The sequence below is a fragment of the Helianthus annuus genome, chromosome 8, assembly GCF_002127325.2.
Source record: "Helianthus annuus cultivar XRQ/B chromosome 8, HanXRQr2.0-SUNRISE, whole genome shotgun sequence".
Lineage (NCBI taxonomy): Eukaryota > Viridiplantae > Streptophyta > Magnoliopsida > Asterales > Asteraceae > Helianthus > Helianthus annuus.
This window is the reverse complement of record NC_035440.2, coordinates 1,361,324-1,372,181: the sequence shown is the minus strand read 5'-3', so window position 1 is coordinate 1,372,181 and position 10,858 is coordinate 1,361,324. Positions and strand designations below refer to the sequence as shown.

The 10,858-nt window shown below is 34.4% G+C and overlaps 1 long non-coding RNA gene across 1 annotated transcript; it reads right to left on the bottom strand.

The window, feature by feature from the left end:
• Nucleotides 1-655: 655 nt before the first annotated feature.
• Nucleotides 656-2,918, bottom strand: LOC118481140. The gene is made up of 3 exons (XR_004864556.1): nt 1,442-2,918; nt 954-1,000; nt 656-842 (listed from the first exon to the last, which is right to left on the bottom strand). It is a non-coding gene; the product is annotated as an uncharacterized LOC118481140 (long non-coding RNA).
• Between the last annotated feature and the right edge of the window lie 7,940 nt (nt 2,919-10,858).

The window sequence follows — 10,858 nt, the reverse complement described above, 5'->3', positions numbered from 1 at the left end:
TGTCGACAAACTATCCAGCATATCCTCGAGCCTAGAACAGACTCCATTAAACGATCTACAATCAAAACATCAACCCGTTAAACCAAACAATCAAAAACCTCATTAATCAAATCAGTCATTATACATCTTACTTATTCGCATCATTAACCGTTGTACCCTCTAACCCGATCCGAATCACATCAATCCACTTCTCAACATCACCCCCTGCAACAGAACTATCATTGAGGGTAAACTAAAAAAATTCCCATAGTAAAACCTTTCTTTAATCTAACATAAGAGAATTCTAATCAGTCAGAATTTACAAATTATCTTTCTACGTGAAAGGTGTGATTTTTTGGTCATATTATCAATTAACTTCTTAAATAATATTAATATTTTTTTGATAAACCCTCAAAAATCTGATTGTTACAACCTCAAACACCAGAAACACATCAAAAACACTATCTTGTTAATTATCCATATCACTTTATCCCTTTCAAACCATAAATCCAAACACCCTTTACGCGCTATGCTCACAAAAAAAAAAGATAAGAAACCAAAACCAAACCCACATAAACACACACACATATATAGAGAGAGAGAGTGAGATGACTTGGGCGTTTACTGCTAACTCTCCGAACTGAAGATCGAACTCTTGCAGCTCTTGTCATCCAAAGTCTCGCCTGACAAACAAAGTTGCGAAGTAATAGTAAATCAACAAACAGATATGAAACGAAAAACCAAAGAACAAAATAGAATAAAGTGCATAAAGGGGTAACGACCATGAAGTGGGAGTGGTAAATTAGTGTTATCCGGTCAAACGTAACAGTAGCCGGAACAAAAATCAAGGGCCGTCGGAATACCTGTATCACCGGTTTTATGACCGGATGTTCAAGGAAGAGTAGGGATATCAAGGATCAGTTTAGGGTTAGAAATTGAAATAATAAATAATAGCTATGTCACAGAAAACCGACCTGATTAAAAGTGTGGTCGCCAGTCACCGGAGCACCAAACGCAAATACTGATTTCAAACATCAGAACGCCGATTAGCGAATTTAGATACAAATTTCGATTAAATATCTACAGATTCAGATCAAATATAAGTTGTAATCATCTGTATTGAAATCACAAACACCATCAAAATACGGAATTGCTTCCGAATATACACTCAACATGGGTAAAAAAAATCAAACGGTGGTTACCTAAAGATGCGATAGAGAGAGAGTTCTGGCTATCGATACGAAAAGGAGAGCGAGCGGCTTTGGCTTGAGAGGATGCACGCGCCGCTGTAAACTCCTTAAATAAACGGCCAAAACTACCACATGTATTGAAAATTATGTGTGATACTGAAAACATGACTTTTTTCTATTGATGATGAAATAATATTTGTTGTACACTTGTACAACTTAGTCTAATTTTAAATTTTAAATAAGCAAAAGCTTAAATACGGTGATGAGATTACCAGAAGACTAACAAACTTCTTCCCGCCTTCTTCACTTCATTTTCATCATGGTTTTGTTGCACGTGTGGGCTCAATCTCGGCCCTTGATCACCGTTTTTATCTAACGGTGGTTCTTGTGGTGGGCCACGAGACGATTCTATAACAGCATCCTCTCGTTCACGAAGAGTTTTCGTGATGAGCGTCTTCATAAAGTTCATTACTTGAACTGCGTACATCAATGCAGTCAACGGATCCGCCATCCACAAAAAAAAGTCAACTAAATTTATACAGTTCCCTTAGTTCTTTCTTCACACACACATCGCAATCTTCTCGGCCTTAGCAATAACCTCATCGATTCCACCAACCATGTAAAACAATTGTTCGGGTAGATCATCGTACTTTCCATCCAAAACTCGCTGAAAAAGACCGACACGATTTTGAGCAAAATATTAAAAGCAAATCACAAGAAAATGCAATGTACTGTGCACTTTTTACGGATATATAACATACTTTTTGTTAACTAATTAATGTGACATACTTTACCATTTATAACCAAATATGCCAGTTTTAACCATTTAATAAGCAACATACTGGCAACATGCTATGTTTTAGCATTTCCTGTCGTTCAAGACTCAAGAGCTTCTTCATATCAAAATATTTTTCTGGTGGTGTTCAAAATATATTTATTACATTTTTATGAAAATCAAGCTGATACTAACACCTAAGATTTAAAGACTGGCCCAAACCAAATCTCACTGACTTTCTTCTCTTAAGCTTGTTTAGGTTCAAGTTTAGACTCGTATAACTTAAGAGAGTTATCGACTTGTTTCGAACTTTATATTTAAAGCAAGGGGAGATGGCAACAATTTGCATAGACAATATACAAAAGTGAAATACACACTGAAGTTTTTTTTTTTTTGGTAAAATAGTTTTTTTATTTATACCAAACACTAATTGACGATATTTGCTAGTTATCTAAAAAACTGAAAACGGAAATCATATATGGATATCACCTGGGAAGTATCGCTAACAATCTGAACCTTCAGCCTATCACAAACAGATATGAAACGAAAAACCAAAGAACAACGATATTTGCAAGTTATCTAAAAAACTGAAAACGGAAATCATATATGGATATCACCTGGGAATTATCGCTAACAATCTGAACCTTCAGCCTATCACAAACAGATATGAAACGAAAAACCAAAGAACAAAATCAAATAAAGTGCATAAAGGTGTAACGACCATGAAAAGGGAGTGGTAAATCAGTGTTATCCGGTCAAACGCAATAGCAGTCGGAACAAAAATCAAGGGTCGTTGGAATTCCTGTATCACCGGTTTCTTAATCGGATGTTCAAGGAGAGTAGCGATATCATGGATCAGTTTAGGGTTAGAAATTGAAATAATAAATCATAGTTATATCACATAAAAAGTTTATCTACCGTCATATCACCAACCTGATTAAAAGCGTGGTCGCCAGTCATCGGAGCACCAGACGTGATTACTGAATTCAAACATTAAAACACCAATTAGAGAACTTAGATACAAATTTTGATTTACATAGGATATGGGGTCACTTAGATTAGAACATAAAATTGAAAAATTAGGGTTTAGGAAAACGGACCGACGACTGAGCTTTGATCAAGTGAACAACCACCACACACGTGACCCATCGAGCAACGACACAATCGATACAGATCCACCCAACAACACTGATAAACAAATCCAAAAACTCAGCAACCTGTAAATGTAATTCAAAACCAATCGATTAACCGTATAATAACAGATCCAGGAACTCAGCAACCATTTGTAGAAAGCGAATTACGTGATTCAGCCAAAAAAATCACGAAGAGGAATCATGGGCCGATTGTAGGTCTCTGATTTGGATTCAAACGCAACTGAGAGGATGATTGATTAAGGTAGGAAACCCTAGATCGATATATAATGGGGATGGGAGTGGAAACGAAGGGGACGTCTTCAATTTACAGGCTTTAATGAATTTGCATTGGTGAAATCCCTATACTAACCCTGAAGTGTCTTAAAACTTTGATTCCACCCCCTCTCAAATGGCTTGATGTATCTTGTATATAATGCTTTAAAGTTTGTACATGTGATGAAATTACATCCATGTCCATCACTTTTCCTTTTTATAATAGTATAGATTATTGATTATAGATTATTTTAATTAATATTATTTTAAGTATTGCATTTAAAACATCATAAATGTTGATTTTAAAATAGAACATGTAACTAAATTTTAGATTATATATAGATAACTGCATTTACTTAAGAAATCCAAATGTGGCTCGCCACTCTTCAAGTAATTGTGACTCGTTACCCATTTGTTTCTATTATTATTGATTTTATATCATTCTGATCTTTTTTGTTTGTTTCTTTTGGCTTTATTATTATTACTATCATTATTGTTTTGTTATAATAACTATTTCTAATGTTTTTTTATTTACGTTAATAGAAGCCCTTATTGCCTAGCACGGGTCGATATGCTGCTACAACTTTATCTTTTGGTTACCCGGAGCTCATTTTTTATAATGAAATTTAATATTTCATAAGTTTTCTGTTGCAACACGTTTTTGGTTACCTGGAACACATTTTTTATAATTAAATATAATATTTCTTTAAATATTTTTTATATAAGTTTTCCGTTGCAATGCGTAGAGGAAATCACCTAGTTATGAATATATAATGCATAACATTATATCATATAATACATGATATCATTAAGTTGTAGGTAAACAGTGAAGATGACTTATAGTCATGTACGTTACATAAGCTCAACTAGTTGTCAATAGAAAAGTGAAGTCGTCTTAGAATTTTAAAAGTGGCTACAAAAATGTACTTAATTACCAAGACCACAAAAGAGGGCATGAATACATTTTTTTTTGAAAAAGGGCGGTATATTATAAAAACCTTAAGCAAGATGCTCAAGCATAGTACAAACAAGAGAAAATAAAAGTACGAAAATACAATACGATTACTCTACAAGACTAAAACTTCTCCATTTATCCCATGATATATCCGAGAGCCTTGACCGATTACTAGCCCAAGTGTACGAAGTTGCTTTAATATCTCCAATCAATTTTGCAAATACAGGAGATTTGTTTTTGAATATGACTTCATTCCTCGTCAGCCAAATGATCCAACAAGTTGCCGCCACCACTGTGTACACTGACCTTTTGAATTTCATTACGCCTTTATAAGAGTCGATGAATTCCAGCAATTGCACCACACTCAGAATATACCGCGGTAAGAGAATCTTCATCCATTGAAAAACCACTAACCAAATCTGTTAAGCCAAATCGCATGTAATAAGTAGATGATTGATCGATTCCAACTCCCAGTTGCAAAGAACGCAGTTCGTGGAGGTAAGGTGAATACGTGAATCTGGAGTGCTTCTTTTGTCGCAATACGATCCAAAACAACTCTCCAAAGGAAACAATTAACCTTTTTAGGAATCCAGTGCAGCCAATTGAGTACCTTTGTTTCGTTGATTAAGCTGATTTCATCTAGTTCCACCCTTACCAAACTGACCTGAAATACCACATTCTTTTCACCCTGCTTCCATAGCCAAACATCTGATCTTGATCGAATTGTTACTTTGTTTACGGCTGCCAAACACTCGGCCCATTCATTCATCAGTACATCACTTGACAAAGTATTTCTACTGCCCCAGAACCACTCGATACTTCCTTGATTTGTTTTATATTGCTCCGAAACACGGCAACGTTTTTCACTTTCTAGTTCATAAAGGTTTGGAAATAGTTCACTTAGCGGTCTACTCCCCACCCACAAGTCTAACCAAAAAAGAATTTTATCACCAAAAATGAATCAGTCTCTCATGCACAATTATAGGCTGATTTGCGGTAATTCGACTCATGTTAACAATCGCTTTCCATACTCCGCCTATAGAACTTTTTAGTGGAATGGAGGATTGACTTCTTGGTCCACCATGTATAGCCGTGACTACCCTTGCCCATAGAGGATGTCTCATTTTTATATCGCACACACCATTTAATCTTTAATCATGAGAGCTTTGTTTGTTGATGCAATACTACCTATACCTAACCCACCTTTGTTTTTTGGAGCTACGACTTTAAACCATGGGACCTAACTAACTTTGTTTCTATCCATGCATCCGCCCCACAAGAATTTACGACGAATTTTTTCAATTGTTTTACTACTTGAATTGGAGCACAAAAAAGTGAAAGATAGTAAGTGGGAAGATTACCTAGAACCGCTTCAATTAGTGTCATCCTTCCACCGAATGATAAAGTTCGAGCCTTCCATAGTGTGAGCTTTTCCTCAAGTCTTTCAACGATAGGCTTCCAATTCTTAACTAAAGTCATATTTTCCCACCCACCAATTCTTAATTAATCTATTAGATATATTCTATTAATTTAATTATCATGGCAATAAAAATAGATTAATTATAGAAAAAAGATTGGATTATTAAAATAAACATAGTGATGATATGGAAGTGTAAGTATTGATAAGTATGCTTGTAGGGTTACAGAGAAAATTGATGTTTTTGATGCATTTGTGGAAATCTGATTTGACAGCTGACTGAACATATTTATAGGTGCATTTAGCACCTTGTATCGGTGATGGTCTTAACACTTATATAAATGTGAAGTTTTGGGATCGAAAATTAAAATACATACAAACAGTTTAAGCTTTAACTAGTAAATAGAAGGTGAAAGTGTTCAGTTACTTTAAAGGTTAATGTTGTCAAATAGTTCGAATCATGATAAATGATTATTGAAACTTGTTGGAAAATATTAATATGTAAAAACATGTTGGGATAATATTCCAAAACAAGTATATGTCTGTAAACAAAACATGTAACTTACCAATTCAACATGAATGTTTTCATTAACATCCAAAATAAAACTCCATAAGTATACCCAAATGATTGGCAAGATGATTCTTTTTCACATCATAGGTATTTATCTTTATTAAACATATATAATTTATAATTTATATATGAATATATGAACCTATGAAGGGGACCGCTAAAATGAAAACCATCTCCAGTTGTAAAAACCATGAGAACTACACCGTACGGAGCGAGTTGGACCAAAAATTTTTTTCATAAACGTAGATGCGTGTATTAGAAACACATTTGTAAAAAAAATTCAAAAAAAATGTCGTGTGTGTAGTTTTGAGCACCACAAGTTTGTGTTTACGGGTACCGTAAATTTTATTAAAATTTACGGTAATAAAATTTACGGTACCCGTAAACACAAACTTGTGGTGCTCAAAACTACACACACGACATTTTTTTTTTAATTTTTCTTACAAATGTGTTTATAATACACATATCTACGTTTATAAAATTTTTTTTTGATCCAACTCGCCCCGGATCAAAAATTTCTCATGGTTCTTACAACTGGAGCTGGTTTTCATTTTAGCGGTCTCCTATGAATATATAAAGCATATATAAATATATAATAGTTGAATTCCCCGCCGTGATGCAGCTGAAATTTAGTTTCGGTCGGTATCAGTTCGGTGTGTTAATGGTACTTGGTACAGCAACCGAAAAGAAAAGAAAACAAATAAAATAAAAGTCGTGATTTGCTCAAAAGGATACCGACATGTGTTGACATTGATCGAAAACTATAAAAACGGATACCGGTACTAGTTCCGATAATACCTGCTACCGATGTCAGTGTCGATTTAGTTCGTTACGGTACCGACGATAACTATAGCTTACGATACCAAAAAATAGTCTACTTTGAATAAAAAATATAAAGATTTTGGATTTCCTCCTTCCGACTTACAACATGAAAAGAGTGAGATTTTGGATTATTACGTCTAACTTGTTTACACAAATGGGTCGTGTTTGGTTGTACTAAAATTAAAAAAGTCATTCCATTTAAAATTCAACTGAGCGATAATTTGTCCACCTCTCAACTCTTTTGCTAATTGTTTACAACCCACTAACTGGCTTAATGTTTAGATAAATGTGTTACATGGTTGTGTTTGGGTTCAACAATTTCAACCCGCCAACCAGAAATGATTTTTATCTGTAATGTTATAAATTTCTAAGAGTTACATGTAAATGTCAAAATAATATGGTTTAAACATATTCAGATAATAAAATGTTATATCTCTCAAGAAATCTTAAGAGATTTATATTAAAACTCAAATGCTTGAACAACAAACAAAACATATAGACAGGCAATTACTAATAAATTAAACATAGTTTATACAAGATCTAAAGAGATTCAGACACCATAAAAGTTAATAGATTCCCGCCAAACTAAATGTTGTTTCCAAACGTGTTTCAAATATTGGAGGCTTGACGTGCCCAAACAAATCAAAGCCACAACTTATAATAATTCAAAGGTTGGCAGCCGAAAACATCAATCATATTATAGCTTCAAAAACGGCTAATAAGGAATCTTCCTAGTATATTAGTAAAATACAAGACTTTTATATTATATCAAATTGATAGAACACATAAATAAGCAAAAGGATATGAGAATCAGATTCCGTGACTCCTTTTCACCATTCATGTACATAAACCTTCACAAACTCGTATATAAATAGGTGGTATGAGTTCAATATAACTTCATCCAATCCATCAAGAAACCATTTACTACTAAACAACATCAATATGTCGAATACCTACGAATCAACCACCCATCACTACCACAACAATTACCATCATTACCATCACCATCACCAGCATCATGACTCGTCAAAGAAAATATTGAAGGAAATGCCACATAAGTTACATGACACGCCTCCTTATTCAGACATCTACTTTAATGGTAATGGGTTTGAGAGATACTCCAACCAACCTCAAACAAACACTAGACTCGCAAACTACCACGATCATAAGCACAAGTACGGGATTATGCAAAAGGAGGAGGATATAGATGCGCAAGCTACGGATTTCATCGTGTCTAGGCACAAAATGTTTGAACTTAGCAAAACAATGTCGATGATGGGAGGCTAGGCCATATACATCTTACATTATATATGTTTTTATTTGTATATCTTAAGCAATCTTTGCTGAATAATGTTTATCTTTCATGTGGGATATATGTTTTTATGGTGTGAAATTAAATAAAAAGTTTGTTTTTATTTCATCTTTTTATCTACCGGAAATTGTCAAAGGTAGATTGTATTTTACAAATCACAACCTAATCGAGTTTAACATGTAGAATAATGAAAAACCCTACCAGGTGTTATGTTTTATTGATCAACTAATTATAGGATTACAACGAAAATAATTCCAAAGGAAACCTAAACAAATAATATCTTCTAACTATTATAATTATACGAGAATAAACCATAATATTATGATGTAGTGTCAAGATGTTAAATGTAATGAACAATCATAATTCTACTCTTAACTAGCATAATAAAATTTGCATCAATAAACCTAGACGTGGCTCTTCTAGTAATCGTACATGACTCGTTTGTAATTAACTAAAAAAACTCAAGTAAATTCAGTCCAGGCTAATATTATTAATAATGATAAACATATATGATTAATGTTATGGGTTGAAATTCTGGTCTGGTATCCCGAGTTTTAGTTAGGGATCCTGGATCTTGAAGAGTGGTATCCTCATACGCAAATAATAATTATTTGATACTTAAACTAATTATTTTATTGTATCTTCATAGGTATTCGGTGAAGATTAAGTTAATACTAAATAACTGGAGAATCGTTAGAACCATTTTTGGGAATCTCGAATCCTGAAGGATCTCGGTATCCATCCTCTGAATATTAATGCTACTAATTGTTATTTGTTTTATTTTGATTCCCACTTGTAGGAATGATCATACACCCAAATCGTGGCCTAAAGAGTCGCATTTATAGTTGAAGTGCACGTGGGGAAAGAGTTGATCAAGTCTACAACAGTCACAAGTGAAGCCCAAGTAACATCTGGGATTCTAAGAGAGCTAGTTAGGTTTTTTCTTATATTTAAAGAGCTAGTAGTTCGACTAGAAACACACACCACTCTCTCGCAACCACTGTAACACTTAGCTATCGATATGTCACAGCTTACATTGTACTCTTTATTTTATTAATAACAAGAACTGCGGCAACACGACATTTAGTTGGCGCCCAAGGTTTTATGCCAGAGATACTCAACGATCAAGGGCTTTCCTTGTAATATCCTGAGTTGTTCATCGCTTTATTACACACACACACTTTGTAGTGTCATGAAAAGCACACAACCTCACAACTAAATTTGATCACTAAATTTCTCTAGTAATTTTTGAACAAAACGATTAATAGGACCGCAACAATAAATAATGAGCTTTTGAAATAGTCATTACACTTTCAATATTAATGCTCAATTAGTGAAGTACGTTAGTGGCATAACCCATCACATTCACGTTGGCTGGTGTAGGCGAAGAGTAGCCACTGGGTGTTGTGCTACAAGCGGTTCCCAACTAAACTAAAGGGAAAATTTTATAGGATTGTAGTTAGACATGCTATGTTGTATGGGATAGACTATTGGGCCATCAAGAAGACATATTTGTGCAAGATGGAGGTAGCAGAGATGTGGATACTAAGATGTATATGTGGGCATACAAGGCTAGATATGATAAGAAATAAGGTTTTTAGGGAAAGTTTAGAAGTAGCTAGTATATCGTAGTAGATTAAGGAAGGGAGATTGAGATAGTTTAGGCATGTGAAGAAGAGGCAGACAACATCGCCAGTTAAACAGTGGAAACCTTCATTGTGTGTGTGTGGGGGGGGGGGAGTAAAGGCAGACCTAAATTAACCTGGGATGGGCGGGTTAGACATGATTTGATAGAGTTGCGCCTCGATAAGGACATGATCCAAGAAAGGGGTTCGTGGAGATGTTGGATTAAGGTAAAGGACCTTTAAAAGATGCACATAGGTAGCCTAGCTTTGTTTTTAAGGCCCTTTTAAGAATGGAATTAGCATAGGATTGCCTTTATGCAAATATGTAGATATGTTGCTTTATGTCATTATAGATGTCTATGTGCATGTTTATTGCACTATGGCCTCTCACTCCTTTTGTTATTTGGTAACTTCCTAACACTGTAGTACCCATATATTTGTTTGTATGATGTCTGTTTACTTGTATGCTTTCTGATTTATGATCCGGAGGTCTCTCTAGAAGCAACCTAGAGGTAAGGTTTGCCTACATGTAGGATATATCAGGTACAGTTGTTATTAGCATATATCGAGTACAATTGTTATTGTTTATAATGAGTTTCTTTATATCTTTTAGTTTTTTCGAGTGTGAAGCACGTACTTGAGATATGGTTATTCTCACTCTAATTAATGTAAATTCACATATCGTCGTCTCTCTAATTTTAAATAGTTTCTTTAGTATAACGTTCTCTAATCCTATTATGCATTACAATGCACGGCGTTGTAAATATCTTTTAGTTGTAGGAAAATGTTGTTACTCCAACTTTGGT